General features: G+C 34.6%; 1 protein-coding gene across 7 annotated transcripts in view; it reads left to right on the top strand.

Annotated features, from left to right (window-relative positions):
• The window catches only part of CCDC91 (coiled-coil domain containing 91), a 387,500-nt gene that overhangs the window by 57,378 nt on the left and 312,202 nt on the right, over positions 1-17,920 (top strand).

Raw genomic sequence — 17,920 nt, 5'->3', positions numbered from 1 at the left:
TTTGGCAAACATAATTTGTTTTCAAAATCTGTGAATCTGTTTCCATTTTGTAAATAAGTTCATTTGTATTATTTTTAGATTCCATGTATAAGTGATATCATATGATATTTGTCTTTGATTTAGTTCACATAATATGATAATCACATAATATGAATCTGTTTCCGTTTTTTAAGTAAGTTCATTTGTATTATTTTTAGATTCCATGTATAAGTGATATCATATGATATTTGTCTTTTAGTTCACATAATATGGTAATCTCTAGGTCCATGCATTTTGTTGCAAATGGCATTATTTAATTATTTTTTATGGCTGAGGAACATTCCATTGAATATATGTACACAGTATTCTTTATCCCTTCCTCTGTTGATGGACATTTAGGTTGCTTCCATGTGTTGGCTATAGTAAATAGTGCTGCAATGAACATTGGGGTGCATGTATCTTTTTGAATTATAGTTTTCTCTGGATATTTGCCAGGAATGGGATTCCTGGATCAGATGGTAGTTCTGTTTTTAGTTTTATGAAGAGCCTCCATACTGTTTTCCATAGTGGTTATACCAGTTTAAATTCCCACCAACAGTGTAAGAGCATTTCATTTTCTCTGAACCCTCTCCAGCATTTACTGTTTGTAGACTTTTTAATGATAGCTACTCTGGCCAATGAGGTGATACATCATTGTAGTTGCAATTAGCATTTCTCTAATAATTAGCGATGTCAAGCATCTTTTCATGCGCTTTTTAGCCATTTGCATGTCTTCTTTGGACAAATGTCTATTTAGATGTTCTGCCCATTTTTTTTTTTTTTTGGTATGGGTTTTTTTTTTATATTGAGCTGAATAAGTTGTTTATAGATTTTGAAAATTAATCCCTTGTTAGTTGCTTCATTTGCACATATTTTCTTCCATTCTGTGGGTTTTCTTTTTCATTTTGATTATGTTTTCTTTTGCTTTGCAAAAGCACTTAAATTAAGATCCAATTTGTTTATTTATTAATTTTGCTTTTTTTATAGGGCTACACCTGCAGCATGTGGCAGTTACCACGCTAGGGGTCCAGTCAGAGCTGCAGCTGCCAGCCTACACCACAGCCACCAACAACGCAGGATCTGAGCCATGTCTGTGACCTTCACCACAGCTCACTACAATGCCAGATCCCCGACTCACTGATTGAGGCCAGTGATTGAACCTGCATCCTTATGTATACTAGTTAGATTCATTTCTGCTGTGCCACAATGGGAACTCCTATTTTTGTTTTTATTGTCATCACTCTAGGAGGTGGGTCTGAGAAGATATTGCTGTGGTTTATGTCAGAGTGTTCGATGCATGTTTCCCTCTAAGGGTTTTATAGTATCTGCTCTTAGAATTAGGTCTTTATCCACTTTGAGTTTATTTTTTACGTATGGTGTTAGAAAATGTTCTAATTTTATTCTTTTACATATGGCTGTCCAGTTTTCCCAACAAAACCTATTGAAGACACTATCTTTCCTCCATTGTATATTCTTGTCTCTTTTTTCATATAGATAAATTTACTTTAGGTGTGTGGGATTATTTCTTAGTTTTCTATGCTGTTCCACTGATTTATAGTTCTGTTTTTGTGTCAATACCATACTTTTTGATAATTTTAGCTTTGTAGTGTAGTCTGAAGTCAGAGTGCCAGATTTCCTCTAGCTGTTTTTCTTTTGGAAAATCACTTTGGCTGTTAAGGGTCTTGTGTTTTACCATTGAAATTAATTTTTTTTTGTTTTATTCTATGAAAAATGCCATTGGCAATTTGATAGAGATTCCATTGATCTGTAGATTGCCTTGGGTAGTATAGCCATTTTGACGATATTGATTCTTCCAATCAAAGAACATAGTGTATGTTTGCATCTGTTTGTGTCATCTTTCATTTTTTTCATTAATGTCTTAGTTTTCGGAGTACAGGTCTTTTACCTCGTTAGGTAGGATTATTTTGAGGTATTTTATTCTTTTTGAAGAGATGGTAAATGAGATTTTTTTCCTAATTTCTCTTTCTGATCTTTCATTGTTAGTATATAGAAATGCAGTAGATTTCTGTGTATTAATGTTGTATCCTGCAACTTTGCCAAATTCATTGATGAGCTCTATCAGTTTTCTGATAGTGTCTAGGATTTTCTATGTGTAATATTATGTCATATGTAAATAGTGATAGTTTTACTTCTTTTCCAATTTGGGTTTCTATTATTTCTCCTCTAATTTCCATGGCTAGGACTCCCAAAACTATGTTGAATAAAAGTGTTAAGACATTTTTTATTCAATAGTGGTAAAACATCCTTGTTTCCGATCTTAGAGGAAATGCTTTCAGCTTTTCATCATTGGGTATAATGTTGCTGTAGGTTTGTAATATATGGCCTTTTTTATGTTGAGGTAGGTTCCCTCTGTGCCAACTTTCTGGAGAGTTTTTTTTTAAATCAGGAATGGGTGTTGAATTTTATCAAAAGCATTTCCACATCTATTGAGATGATCGTATGGTTTTCCTTCTTCAGTTTGTTACTGTGGTGTGTCATACTGAGTGATTTATGGATAATGAAAGCTCCTTGCATCTTGGGTTAAATTCCACTCTATGGTGTATGATCTTTTTAATGTATTTTTGGATTTAGTTTGCTAGTATCTGGTTGAGTGTTTTTGTGTCTATACTCATTAGTGATATTTGACTGTAATTTTCTTTTTCTTTTTGATATCTTGGTCTGGCTTTGGAATCAGGGTGATGGTGGCTACATAGAATGAGTTTGGAATGTTCCTTCCTCTGCAGTTTTTGGTAAGAGTTTCAGAGGATACTTTTTTTTAAAGTGTTTAATATAATTTGCCTGTTAAGCCATCTGGTCCTGGACTTTGCTTCTTGGAAGTTTTTAAATCAAAGTTTAAATTTTGGTACTTGTGATTGGTCTGTTAATATTTTCTATTTCTTACTGGTTCAGTCTTGGAAGACTGTATCTTTCTGAGAATTTATCAATTTCTTCTAGGCTGTCCATTCTATTGGCATATAGTTGCTTGTAGTAGTCTCTTATGATCCTTTGTGTTTCTGTGGTGTCAGATATAACATCTTTTTCATTTCTGATTTTACTGATTTGAGGCCTCCCCTCTTTTCTTTTTTCCTGATGAGTTTGACTAAAGGGTTATCAATTTTATCTTTTCAAAGAACCAGCTTTTAGTTCCATTGATTTTCTCTATTTTTTCTTCATTTTTATTTTATTTATTTCTGCTCTGATGTTTATACTTTCTTTCCTTCTATTAATTTTTTGTGTGTGTCTTTTGTCTTTCTAGGGCTGCACCTGCAGCATATGGAGGGTTTTTTTTTTTTTTTTTGGTTTTTGTCTTTTTAGGGCCACATCCATGGCATATGGAGGTTCCTAGGCTAGGGTTCTAATCAGAGCTGTAACTGCCAACCTATGCCACAGCCACAGAAACACCAGATCTGAGACGCATCTGCGACCTACACCACAGCTCGTGACAATGCTGGATCCTTAACCCACTGAGCAAGGCCAGGGATGGAACCTGCAACCTCATGGTTCCTAGTCAGAATCCTTCTGCTGCACCATGACGGGAACTCCCCTTCTATTAACTTTGGGTTTTATTTGTTCTTCTTTCTTTAGTTGCTTTCCATGTAAGGTGGTTTCTTTGAAATTTTTCTTGTTCCCTGAGTTCAGTTTGAATTGTTACAGACTTCACTCTTGGAACTGCTTTTGCTGTCCCACAGGTTTTGGATCATCATGTTTTCATTTTTATTTGTTTGTAGGTATTTTGTTTGTTTGTTTCCTTTTTGATTTTTTTTCAGTGATCCATTTGTTTTTTAGTAACATATTATTTAGCCTCCATGTGTTTATGTGTTTTACTTTTTTTTTTAATTGTAGCTGATTTCTGGTCTCATAGCCTTGTGGTCAGAAAAGATGCTTGTTATTATTTCAGTATTCTTAAATTTACAGAGGTTTGATTTGTGACTCAGTATGTGATGAATGTATCATGGAGAATGTTCCTTGTGCACTTGAGAAGAATGTGTATTCTGATGCTTTCCTTTCAGATGGAATGTTCTACAAATAAAATTAAGTCTGTCTGGTCTAATGTGTCATTTAAGACTTGTTTTTCCTTATTGATATTCTGTCTTTATGGTCAGCCCAGTCAGTATCTTACTTGTTGTAAGTGAGATGTTGAATCCCCTACTATGATTGTGTTACTGTTGATTTCTCCTTTTACGGTTCTTAGTATTTGTCTTATATATTGAGGTGCTCTTATGTTTGTGCATATATATTTACAAATGTTATGTTTTCTTCTTGGAGTGATCCCTTGATTATCAGGTAGTGTCCTTCTTTATCTCTTCTAACAGCCTTTATTTTGAATTTTATTTTGTTTGATATAAGTATTGCTATTCCAACTTTCTTTTGATTTCCATTTACATGGAATTCCTTTTTCTATCCCCTTACTTTCAGTATGTATGTTTCACTAGATTTGAAGTGGGTCTCTTGTAGACTATATATATATATATATATATATGCTATCTTGTTTTGTATCCATTCAGCCAGTCTCTGCCATTTGGTTGGAACATTTAATCCATTTATACCTAAGGTAATTATCAATATCTATGTTCTTATTGCCATTTTGTTAGTTATTTTGGGTTATTTTTTTGTAGGTCTTTTTTCTGTCCTATTTTATTCTCTTGTAATTTGATGACTATATTTAGAGTTGCATTTGGATTGCTTTCTCTTATTTGTGTGTATATCTTGTAAATTTTTGGTTTGTTGTTATTATGAAGTTTTATATACGTAGTCTATATGTATACAAGATTATTTTAAGTTGCTGGTCTCTTAATTTCAAAGCCTTTCCAATATCTCGTAATTGTATTTTCCTCTTCTCACAATTGCTAGTTCTGATATCATATTTGTGTGTGGATGAGGATGATTTCCTACCTTTACTATATGTTTGCCTTTACAGGGAGCTTATGAAGTTCCTTATGGTGACCTTTCCCATTCATAATTTTCTTGTTTCTAGTTGTGGTCTTTTCCTTGCCACCAAGAGAAGTTCCTTTAGCATTTGTTGTATAGCTGGTTTGGTGGTGCTTAATTCTTTTAGCTTTTCTTTTCTGTAAAGATTTTGCTTGTCTGTAAAGCTTTTGATTTCTCCATTGAATCTGAATGAGAGCCTTGCTGGGTAGAGTATTCTCAGTTGCAGATTTTTCCCTTTTATCACTTTGTGGATCACCCACCTAATGGTGTGGTATTTGATTATATCATGAAAGGGCCCCTCTTACCATCTCATGGCTTCCTCTTTGTCTTTGGATGTAGAATATCTTTTTTGGTAGGTTCCAGTCTTCTTTGTTGATGGCTTCATTTGGGGAAGTGAACTCAAGTCCTTCTACTTCACTGTCTTGTCCCTGCTTACTTACGTTTTAGATTCCACATATATGTGAAGTCATATAATATTCTTTTTTTCCTGTGACTTTGTTCCTTTAGCATAGAACTTTCTAGATTCATCCATCTTGTCACAGATGGGAGTTCTTTTTATGACTTTGTAATACTCTGTTGAACATCTGTACCACATCTTCTTTTTTTCCTACTGTACAGCAAGGGGATCAAGTTATCCTTACATGTATACATTTCAATTACATTTTTTTTTCTACTCCCTTTGTTCTGTTGCAACATGGGTATCTAGACAAAGTTCTCAATGCTACTCAGCAGGATCTCCTTGTAAATCTATTCTAAGTTGTGTCTGATAAGCCCAAGTTCCTGATCCCTCCCACTCCCTCCCCCTCCCATCAGGCAGCCACAAGTCTTTTCTCCAAGTCCATGATTTTCTTTTCTGAGGAGATGTTCATTTGTGTTGGATATTAGATTCCAGTTATAAGTGATGTCATATGTGTACCACATCTTCTTTATTCTTTCATCTATTAATGGTCACTTTAGGTTGCTTCCATATCTTGGCTATTATAAATAATGTTGCAGTGAACATAAATGTTCCACATCTTTTTGAAATTTTTTTTTTTTTTTGCTTCCTTTGAAAAAATACTCAGAATGATTATTTCTGGATTTTATAATAATTCTGTTTTTAATTGAGAAACATCCATAGTGTTTTCTGTATTGGGTGTACCAATTTACATTTTTTTTTTTTTTTTTTTTTTGTCTTTTTGCTATTTCTTGGGCCACTCCCGCACCATATGGAGGTTCCCAGGAGAGGGGTCGAATCGGAGCTGTAGCCACCGGCCTAGGCCAGAGCCACAGCAACACGGGATCCGAGCCGCGTCTGCAACCTACACCACAGCTCACAGCAACGCCGGATCGTTAACCCACTGAGCAAGGGCAGGGACCGAACCCGCAACCTCATGGTTCCTAGTCGGATTCGTTAACCACTGCGCCACGACGGGAACTCCCCAATTTACATTTTCACCAACAGTGTTCAAGGGTTCCCTTTTCTCTACATCCTTGCCAACACTTGTTATTTTTGTCTTTTAGATAATTGCCACTGTGACTATTATCTAAAATAATGAGGTGATGTCTCATTATGGTTTTGATCTGTTCTTTCTTTCTTTCTCTTTCTTTCTTTCTTTCTTTCTTTCTTTCTTTCTTTCTTTCTTTCTTTCTTTCTCTTTCTTTCTTTCTTTCTTTCTTTCTTTCTTTCTTTCTTTCTTTCTTTCTTCCTCTCTTTCTTTCTTTTTCTTTCTCTCTCTCTCATTCTCTCTCTCTTTCTCTCTCTCTCCCTCCCTTTTTCCCCTTCCTCTTTTCCTCCCTTCCTTCCTTTCTTTCTCCATGCCGTGTGGCAGCTTGACATGAGATCTTAGTTTCCAAACCAAGTTTTGAACCTGGGCTGGAATGGTGAAAGTGCTGAGTCCTAATCATTAGATTGATGTGGCTACAAGACAAGGAATACTGGCACCAGAGTCTGGAAAAGTCAAAGTATGGATCCTTACCAATACCCTGCTGAGGGAAGCAGCCTTGTATCAGCCAGTGATACTGATTTCATAAAGATGGATATTAAAAATTTTGTAGAAGTTTATGTTTTTGGATTGGTCTGCCCATCTGTCCTCCCTTCTTCCTTCCCTCCCAGTCTTGTTCTTGAAGGATGGGTGTGAGCTTATCAGGTGGATAAGGTTCTTCAAGAAAGGGTATTGCATAAGTAAGATATGTGTGTAAGAAGATGGCTTATACTATGCACCCATTAAATGTTAGTTGGTTTCTAAATAAACTTGTAGTTTAAAATAGTTTTAGAGTCACATAAATACTTCACTATAGTATAGAGTTCCTTTATATTCCAAATTCATTTTTTCTTATTGTTTTATATTGATATTATATACTTAACATAATTCATGAAGTGGTACTGATACGTAATTATTAACTGAAGTCCATACTTTGCTCAGACTTCTGTAGTTTTTACGTACTGTCCCTTTTCTATTCTAGAATCCTATCCATTGCATTTAGTGGTCATGTCTCCTTAGGCCCCTCTTAACTGTGATGGTTTCTTAAATGTTGCTCTTTTGCTCTTGATGAACCATGATGGTATTGAGGAATATTGGGTAGGTATTTTGTTGATTATCCTTGATTTAGGATTTGTCTTATGTGTTACTTACTTATGTTTAGACTGGAGTTATGAGTTTTGAGGAGGAAGACCAGATTAAAAGTGCCATTTTAATCACATCATATTAAGGATACATACTTTCAGTCTTATTTACTGCTGTTGGTATTGAATCATGATCAGAACTAGTGTTTGTCAGATTTCTCCACTATAAAATTATTTTTCTTCATCCCTTTCCTTACTGTTCCCTAAAGAATAGGGAGTTATGCTCTACTTCCTTGATGGTGGTGTATCCAAATAAGTTATTTAAAATTTTTCTACATGGAAAGTTTACTTTTTTTCCTTATTTATCTATTCAGCTATGTATATCATACTCATGGATGTTCATTTTGTACTTTGAAATATAATCCAGTTACTTTATTTTGTTGTACAGATTGTTCTAGTTTTGGCCAATGTCAGCTCTTTCAATTGACTGTCTTTGCCTATCATTTTGTGGTGTGTGTGTATTTGAAAATTACTGCTTACTTTCCAACACTTTAAGATTATCTAGGCTTATCTTATGCTTCTTGCCCATGTCTTAGAATTAGCCATTTTCTCAATGAACTCTGGATTCTTCTATTAGGGAATGGAGTTAGAAACCAAGATTTGGGTGCTATCAGGGTATAGATGATTGTAGACGTTCTCAGCTAACAGGGGAAGAAAATATATGTGATTGTATACCCATTTTTATTAATATATTTATATGTCACCATCTATATGACTAAACATGACTAAACATGACTTCCTGTTGATGTCCTCATCTCTACCCATTACAGCCAGCATCATTCCTGTCTTCTCCATTGCTTATTTGAAACCTTTCCAACAGTGGAAAATCTGTCTCCCACTATCTCCCACCATTCATTTGCTTTGTTCAATTCTAATATAAATGTGTATAGTAGTTTCAGATTTAAGACCTAGATACACTGCTTCTGTACAGTTCCGTTGTTTTTAGTGTTACATATTAATTTCCGAAGATACTTAGTCCCTTTCTTTCCTCAATGAGAATGTTTCATACATTTGTAATAAATGAGATTATCTTGTCACATTCCTCATTCTATCCTGAGATCCCTCAATTTCTAAATGATGTAAAATATTTAAGTACAGTAAGGTTCACTCTGTCTTATAAAGTTAGGGTTTTGACAAATGGATAGTGTCATGTATACATGGTTACAGTTTCTTACACAATAGTTTTACTTCCTTTAAAAAAAGTCTCCTATACTCATTCAGCAGTCCCCACCTTGAACCCCTGGAAACCACTGATCTCTTTACCATCTCTCTAGCTTTGCCTTTTTCAGAGTGTCATATAATTGTAATCATACAGTATGTAGCCCTTTCAGACTGACTTCTATCAGTACTGTACATTTAAAATTCATGCATGTCTTTTTGTGGCTTGATGGCTCATTCCTTTTTATCACTGAAAAGTATTCCATTGTATGGATGTTGTCTCAATTTGTTTTCTATATTAAGGGACTTCTTGATTGCTTCCAGTTTTTATTGATTATGAATAAAGCATCCACGAACATTCTCCTTTGGGTTTTTGTGTGTATTTCTAATCATTATTATTTTTATTATTGTTATTACTTTTGCTTTTTAGGGGCCAAATTATTTTTAATGCCTTTAGAGTTCATGTTAATTGTACTGTACATAAATAATATGTTAAGTTTGTACTTGATAGTTTTGATCCTATACTGATATATAATTTTTGAAAAACAAATTTGTTTTAGTTTTAATGTTTAGAATAGAGCCAGTCACAAAACCTAAATAGGATGTATTTAATAATATTTGGTTATTATATATAATTAAATATTAATAACTTTGGCAGTATAAATATATATATAATTTTTATGCAAAACTTACAGTAACATGTCAGTAAGAATTCATTAACCCTAAGGAAAGTACCTAGTTGGACTCTAGGGATTCAACAGGCAGGGTTAATGAACTTTAGGAAACAAAGCAGTTTATTAACTAGGGTCCATCTAGAATTAACCTTTTTTAAAATAATGAAATATTTATATTTTGCCATATGTGGGGAATGTAAAAGGGAGCCAGATATAAACTTAGGTGCTCTAAGAGTAGGTGCTCTTGTACAGTGGCTACAAATAAAATAAAACTTTGTTTTTTCAAAGAAAGTTCATTCATTTAACAAATCATGATTGAGCAGTTATACTATACTAGGCATCATTGATGGGAATATGATGATGGCCTGGAGAAGCATATTTAATGAATAGCATTGAAAAGCTTTGAATTAAAATAATTCAGGTGAACAAAATAAAGGACCAGGAAGTAGATCCTTATACATACAAGAATGTCATATAGAAAATTTCAGTTCAGGAGAATGAGGGTAGATTATTTAATACCTGGTTCTGGCACATCTGGCAATCCAAGTTGAGGGAAATAATATTAGATTCCTATCTTACACAATGTACAAAAATAATTCCATATGGAAATAATAATAAAAAATTCTGCAAAAAATATGGGAGAGAACATGGGCATTCTTCAGATGATGGAGACATTATCCATCATTGTAAATTTACAAACTATAAAGAAAAAATATTTAATTGTATGAAATAACTTTTGAATGAGAAGATGCATCCTAAGAATAGTGGGTTTGGTAAAAATATTTGCAGTGCAGAGGAAGGACAAATGCATATCTCTTAAATGAAATAACTACAGAAAGAGAGCAAACAGAAATATAGGAAAATTAACAAAGGATATGAAGAAGCCAATCCACATGGCCAACAACACATGAAAAGATGTTCATACTCATTTGTAGAACAATACAAATTAAAGTAACAATGTAATACAACTTTATCAAATTGCCCTCTTCAACCTCTACCCTTCATGAGAAAGAAAAAAGAAAAAGAGAAAAGGACCATGGTTGGTTTATTACTGCTGAGCCACAACGGGAACTCCCAAGTAGGTTTTCTTTGTGATAAAACAGTTTTTAACATATACTTTAGGGCATTTGCAGACAGCTTAAATTTTTTTTTTTTTTTTTTTTTTTGTCTTTTTGCCATTTCTTGGGCTGCTCCCGCAGCATATGGAGGTTCCCAGGCTAGGGGTCTAATCGGAGCTGTAGCCACCTGCCTATGCCAGAGCCACAGCAACGCGGGATCCGAGCCGCGTCTGCAACCTACACCACAGCTCATGGCAACGCAGGATCGTTAACCCACTGAGCAAGGGCAGGAACTGAACCCGCAACTTCATGGTTCCTAGTCGGATTCGTTAACCACTACGCCACGACAGGAACTCCAGACAGCTTAAATTTTGAGTCAACTGAGCATCTTTATCAATATCTTCTAAAAATTTCAGTCTCTTCATGATTTATTAATGAGAAATCTTTGTTTTCATGTATCATATTTCTTAGTAGGAGAAAAATGTTGAGTATCTGAAATTATCGAAATTTCGTGTTTTTTAAGTCACAGTATTGATTCAGGCAGTATAGAATTGATTCAGTATAGATTCAGGCAGTCAGTTCTGTAACAGTTTGCTTTATTTCTGTTCATCTGTTTTCAGGGTCACTAGTTCTTTTTTTGGGGGGATGTCTACTCTATACATTTTGATGATAAGGCCATAAAAGGTATTTTCCTCTCTGATACTTCGTTTTTCATTAACAGCATTTCAATTTTACTCTTTTTAACAGTTTCCATCTATTTGTTGATAGTTACTTTGGCATGTTTTCTACCTTTCCACTATATTCATATATTAGTCATAGTTGTTTGTTTGCTTTTTTATTGCTGTAATTCTGGATCATCTCCTCATCTGGTTTTATTGATTTCTTTGTCTCTTGACAATTTTCTTTCTTTTATGTTTGTCTCTTAATTTTTGTTGCTTGTTATAAAAGACTGAGATAAATTACATTTATGCCTCAAAATGGGCATACCTCTTCTGTCAGGTCTTTGGTGTTGGTGTTTCTAAAACATTCTTAATTAATGCATTATAAAGCTAAGGCAATTCTGTGATAAATTGGTGAAACACTTCCAAGGAAAACACACTACAAGTCAGACATTTTAAGAGACACATTTAAATTTAATTTAATTTATTTATTTGTCTTTTGTCTATTTAGGGCCACACCCATGGCATGTGGAGGTTCCCAGGCTAGCAGTCAAATGGGAGGTGTAGCTGCCAGCCTACGCCACAGCCACAGCAATGCAGGATCCGAGCTGCATCTGCACCCTGCACCACAGCTCACGGTAACTCCAGATCCTTAACCTGCTGAGTAAGTCCAGGGATCGAACCCGCAAACTCATGGTTCCTAGTTGGATTTGTTTCTGCTGCACCACAATAGGAACTCCTAAATTTTACTTTAATAAAGTACATACTTTAATTTTTAAAAATAAGTGGAATTAAAAAAAAACTCTTAATTTTGAAATGTTTGTTGATTCAGTGGAAGTTGCAAAGATAGTACAGAGAAGTCCTGCTTACTTTTCATTTATTTCCCAAATGGTTATACTTCATGTGACTATGGTATAAAATCAGAACTGGGAAGTTGATATTGGTAAAGTGTATGTATACAGTTCTGTGTCTTTTTATCACATCTGTAGATCTGTATAACCAATATCACATTAAAATACAGAACAATATTGTCTTCATTAACATATCCTTGTGCTATGCTTTTATAGCCAGTCCTACCCACTCCCTCCCACCATCCCAACATCTACTAACCACTAATTTATTATCAGTATTTACAGTTTTGTCATTATGAGAATGTCATATAAATGGAATCATACAGTATTTGACCTTTTGGAATTGGCTTTTTTTCCCTTCGTATAGTACCCTTGAGGTCTATTGAACTTGTTACAGGTATCAATAGTTCTTTTCTTTTTAATGTTGACTAATATTACAGTGGTATGGATGTGGCACAGTTCAATTAACTTACTTTGGGACATTTTGGTTTTCTTTTTTTTTTTTTTTGCCTTTTTAAAAAATAGCTATGAATAATCATGTAGAGACTTTTGTGTGGACACAAGTTTTCATTTCTTTGGAAAATGCCCCATAGCTAGATCTTTTGGTGAGTATATGCTTAACTTTTAAAGAAACTGATAAATTATTTTCCAGAGTGACTCTGCCATTTTACATTTCCATTGGCAGTGTTTGAGAGGTAATGAAATACCATCTCACACCCATTAGGATGGCCACTATTAAACAATAATAAATTTGACAAGGATGTGGAGACATTGGAACCTTCAAGCACTGTTGGTGGGAATGCAGAATGGTAGAGTTGTTGTGAAAAACAGTGTGGTGGTTCCTCCAGAATTTAAAAGTGGAATTACTGCACAATCCAGCAGTTCTACTTCAGGGTATATACCCAAAATAATTAAAAGCACGGTCTTAAAAAGATACCTCTACTTTCATGTTTATATCAGTATTCTTCACAATAGCTAAGAAGTGGAACCAACCCAAGTGTCCACTGACAGATGAACAGATAAGCAAAATGTATTATGTACATAAAATGGGTGTTATTCAGCTTTAAAAAATGAAGAGAATTCTGGTATATGCTACAACATGGATAAACTTTGAGAACATTATGCTCTGTGAAATAAACTAGTGACAAAAAGACAAATACTGTTATTATTCCACTTATGTGAGGCACTTGGAATAGTCAAAATGATGTAGACAGAAAATAGAGTAGTGGTTGTCAGGGACCAAGGGAGAGGAGAATGGGGCGTTACTGTTTAATGGGTACAGAGTTTTAGTTTTGCCCAATAAAAAGGATGATGGTGATTTCTCAATAATATGAGTGTACTTAGTACCACTGAACTCTACACTTAAGCATTGTTAACCTAGTAAATTTTATGTTATATTTATTTTACCACAATAAAAAATAATAACAATGTTGTTAACTATATGCCAACTGTTTTTTTTTTTTAAACTTAGAAGAAATAGACACATTTCTAGAAAAATATTACTTACAAAAAATCAGGGAGAAATTAGAAGTCTGAATCATCCTATAATTATAAGAAATTGAATCTTCCCACAAAGAAAGCAACAAGCCCAGATGATTTGCTAAGCAAGTTTATACCAGAATTTTAAGAAATAGGTTATTCCATTCTGATGCAATCCTTTTTAATTAATAGAAAAAGAGGATGTTGCCCCACCTACTTCTGAAGGCCCTGTATAACCCTGATATCCAAACCAATGAAGACATTATAAGAACTGAAACTTACAGAGTATTTCACTCATGAATGTTGAGTAAAAATTTGAAACAAGATATTAGCAAATTGAAACCAACATTATAAAATAAGAAAAATATTATCATCAAGTTGGTTTTATTTCAGGTGTGCAAGGATGGTTTACCATTATACGGTCTACAGATGTAAATGATGACATTGTTACAAATGTAAATGATGTCGTTAATTTCTCTTTTAACAAGAGAAAAATCATATGATAATGTCAATAGGTGGAAAAAAGCATTTGATAATCAGTGTAAATTCATGATTAGAATGCTTGATAAATTAGGAAAAGCAGGAAATTCTTTAACCTGTTGGCACCATTTAAAAAAATAATTCTGGGTTTCCCATTGTGGCTCAGTGAGTTAAGACCCCCTGACTATGTCCATGAGGATGTGGGTTTGATCCCTGGCCTCATTCATCGGGTTAAGGATCCAGCGTTGCTGCAAGCTGCAGTGTAGTTTGCAGTTGCAGTTCCAATCCATTGTTGCCATGACTGTGGCGTAGACCTGCAGCTGCAGCTCCATTCAACCCCTAGCCTGTGAACTTCCTTCCATATGCCTCAGATGTGGCTGTAAAAAGAAAAAAAAAAAAAGGAAACAAAACAACCCAACAAAAATCCACAGGTATCTTTTTAAATGGGGAAATATTAAAAAGTATTCTCACTCAAAACAGGAATGATAGCGGCATGATTTGTTATCACCCACACTAGTAATTTTATTACTAGATAAAAAAATCATTCCAAACTTAATCCTATGAAACAACTATTTTAATATGCTTACAGATTCTGAGGGTCAGGAACTTAAGAATAGGAAGGTTTGTTACTTCACCACTCTTTCTAATGCCTCAGTGGGATGACTTAAACACTGGAAGTGGCTTGATAGCTGGAGACTGGAATCATCTCTAGAAGTATCTTCATATATCTGGTGATTTGATTCCAGTTTTTGGCTGGGAACTCAGGCAATCAGTTAGAAAACTTGCATGTGCCTTCTCCATGTCATCTGTCCAAGTTGACTGGTTTGGCTTTTCTCACAACATGGCAGCTAGATTACAAGTGCAAACAATACGGGGACACAAGACAGAAACTACATTTTTATAGCTTCACAAGTCACATGTGTTAATTCTGTTGTACTGTATTGCTTGTGAAAGATATAATGATCTACATGGGTTCAAAGGAAGAAGACAGGGACCTTACAACTCATTGGAAAGAATATCAGTGTTTCATTCTTAGAAGAATATGTGGATGGGTGTATATTTTTGATACTGTCATGGAAAAATATAATCACTACATAAAAATATAATCACCTCTGTACTTAGCATTGTGTTGGAGGACATAGCTGGTGCTTTAAGATAAGACAAATAAATTAGAGAATAAAAATTGGAAGAGAAGAAATAAAACTTATCTGGAGGCAATATGATCATTTATATATAAAATAAAAGAATATAAATTATTAGATAAAAGTTTAGCAAAGATAAATGGATATAAAATTAATTTATAGAAATCAGTTTCATTGTTATATAGCAGTAACAGTCAACTAGAAAATATAAAAAAAGACAATGTAGCATAGAATATCAATATCTAGGAATAAATCTAGCAGGAGTTATGCAAGACTTCTTTAGGGAAATTATAAGATTTTATTAATAGGCACTAAGAAAGATTTAACCATGGTTTATCTTAGTTATATGCCATGTTTATGGACAAGATGGCTTAATATCATAAAGATTTCATTTCTACTGAGATAATTCAGTAGCCAGAAACTGATCCACACATTTATGGGATTTTGGTATATGGGTGTGCTAGAGAGGAGGATAGTAGCAACAATTTGGTTACAAAGATTCATTAATTTCTCTTAAGAATTTTGAATTCTTCCAAAACATGTTGAAGAGCCAATGAAAATTTTTAAATAGATGAGTCTTTAGAAGGGCCACTTGGGTTGCAAGAGTGGAAAATGGAATAGAAAGTTCTCCAAACTGGAAGCAGAGAACTATTTTGAAGACATCAATAAACTAGTTGAAAGATAAAGGTGGCCTTAAGTAGGATGAAAGTATTGGTGATTAAGTAGATAGGTTCTGGAAGTATTTAGACATAGGATTTGTGACTGAGTGGATGCGTGGAGTAAGGAAGAAGGAGGCAAAGATGATTCCAGGTTTTTGTCCTGGCAGATTGTGTTGTAGATGGGAGTACCATTTACTGGTTGAAGGAATCTTAGAGTCAGTCAATTTGAGGTTGATAGGAGAGATCTTGAGTTTAATTTTGATTATATTGGATTTGAGGTGCCTGTTAGATTGAAAGTGAAACTATTCGTCTGTTGAGTTTGTGGATCTGTAACTTCAGAGATGGATCTGAACTATAGATTCCTTGTTTGTAAATGAATCTGAAGGAATGAATGAGGTAATCTCAAGAGTTTATTTGAAGTGAGATAAAAAGAAGGGCAAGTTTGGAGCTCTTCGAACAACACTTTAAGGATAGGTGAAAGAAGAACCTGTGATGGGGATTGCGAAGAAGCAGTCAGAGAAATAGGAAGAAAGAGGGAAGAAGTGTGGTTGTTTTGTAGATCATGGATGAGAGTGTTTTGAGAAGGAAAGACTAGTCAAATGCTGTTAGTTTTCAAATAAGACAAGGAATTGAAAGTGTCTTTTTGCATTTAGTGAAAAGGAGGTAATTGGTTGCAGGCATGGGCTGTAAGAATAGAGCGTCTATGATGTTGAGTTGTGAAAAGGAGAGGTCTGTGGTTGGGTAAGAATGTGTAGTTGAGGATGGTTTTGCTTTTGTTTTTGTTTTGTTTCATTTTTAAAGATGTAGGACCTGGAGCATATTTCAGTGTTAATAGGAAGGAACCAAATAAAAGGGGAAAGTTGAATATTAAATAAAGAATGGGAATAGTTGAGAGAGCCCAGTCTCAAAGCACAGATGGTGGAATTAGCCTTAAGTAGGTGGAGGGATTCCGCTTTTCTTGCGAGCAGAATGAAGTAGAATAGTTGAGTACAGATGCTGGTAACTATAGTTTTGGTAGAAGAAAGTTAAGCAGCTTCTCTTAAACTGCCTTCTGTTTTCTTTGTTTAGGAGAAGGCTTGGTCATGTAGTTTGATTACAGGTTGGAAGTTTGGCGCGAGCTGAGGCTGTGAAATAGCTTCTGGAGAATGAAGGAAAGAGGCTGATTTCGAGAAAAAGTGGGTATTGTAGGCAGCACTGTAGACCCAGTTGAAAATGTGCACCATGAAATTTATAGTGAATTCTTTCTGATAGTTCTCAGAAAAAGACAAGTGATTGAACATTGTTGTTGGTTCTTGGGGGGAGCTGTTACCACTTGCCTTGTAACCACTCCAGATTGTGAAGCTATTATAGAGAAATAGATCAGAGAGTCATAGGAGTCAGAAAATTGGCTTTATTGTTAAAAGTCTAATGTAAATGTGGCTTGGAGTGAGGCTGAAATGAAGTTTTTCTCTGATGACCTTCTCTTATGGAAGCTGGACCAGAGGAAGATTATATTGTTTATAGGCATAAAGTTTCTAGTGACAAACCCAATGAACTTGTACTATGCATGCTTGTGACATCTATACATTAATTTTACCCAATAGAGAACCTATGGATATCTTGCTCTCATCGTTCTTCTTTTTTCCTTAGAAAAGTAAAGAAGATAGAGGAATGAGACTACGGTATTTCTTTAATCTTGTTTCCTTCTATCCAAAGAAGGCCTGTGTCCTCTTTTAAAATGTGAGAAGAGGTGATATGTGTACCGCTAACATTCACTGAGGATTGAGATTTTGCCAGACAGAAGGAATATAACTCATAGAGTGAGAAGCTTGAATTGACAGCAGATAGCCATTTGAAGATATTTATTACTTGGTTGAGAATGTATGCCTGACTCCAGTAAGGTGGTTAATTCTGGAAAATTTGGACATAACATTAAGATTATGAGAGTGAGATAGGATCACTGTGAGACAGGATCCAAAGTCTGTTAGTTGAGAGAAAGACTTATTAAGGAGCTGGAGGAGGTAGAAGAATTAACCAGAGAGGTTGGAAAGTAGATAATGGTTTAGAGAATCTAAATGATTTGCAGTTTTTTTTTCTTATCTACTAGCACATGTAAATTTTCTGAACGAAGGCTAGTAAACATGAAGACTTCATTGATAAGCACAGATGAAAATGATATAATGGAAAAATTTTAGTTATTAGATTATTACTGGTTGGGATATTTCATAT

This window comes from Sus scrofa, chromosome 5, assembly GCF_000003025.6.
Source record: "Sus scrofa isolate TJ Tabasco breed Duroc chromosome 5, Sscrofa11.1, whole genome shotgun sequence".
NCBI lineage: Eukaryota > Metazoa > Chordata > Mammalia > Artiodactyla > Suidae > Sus > Sus scrofa.
This window is presented reverse-complemented; position numbering and strand designations above follow the sequence as displayed.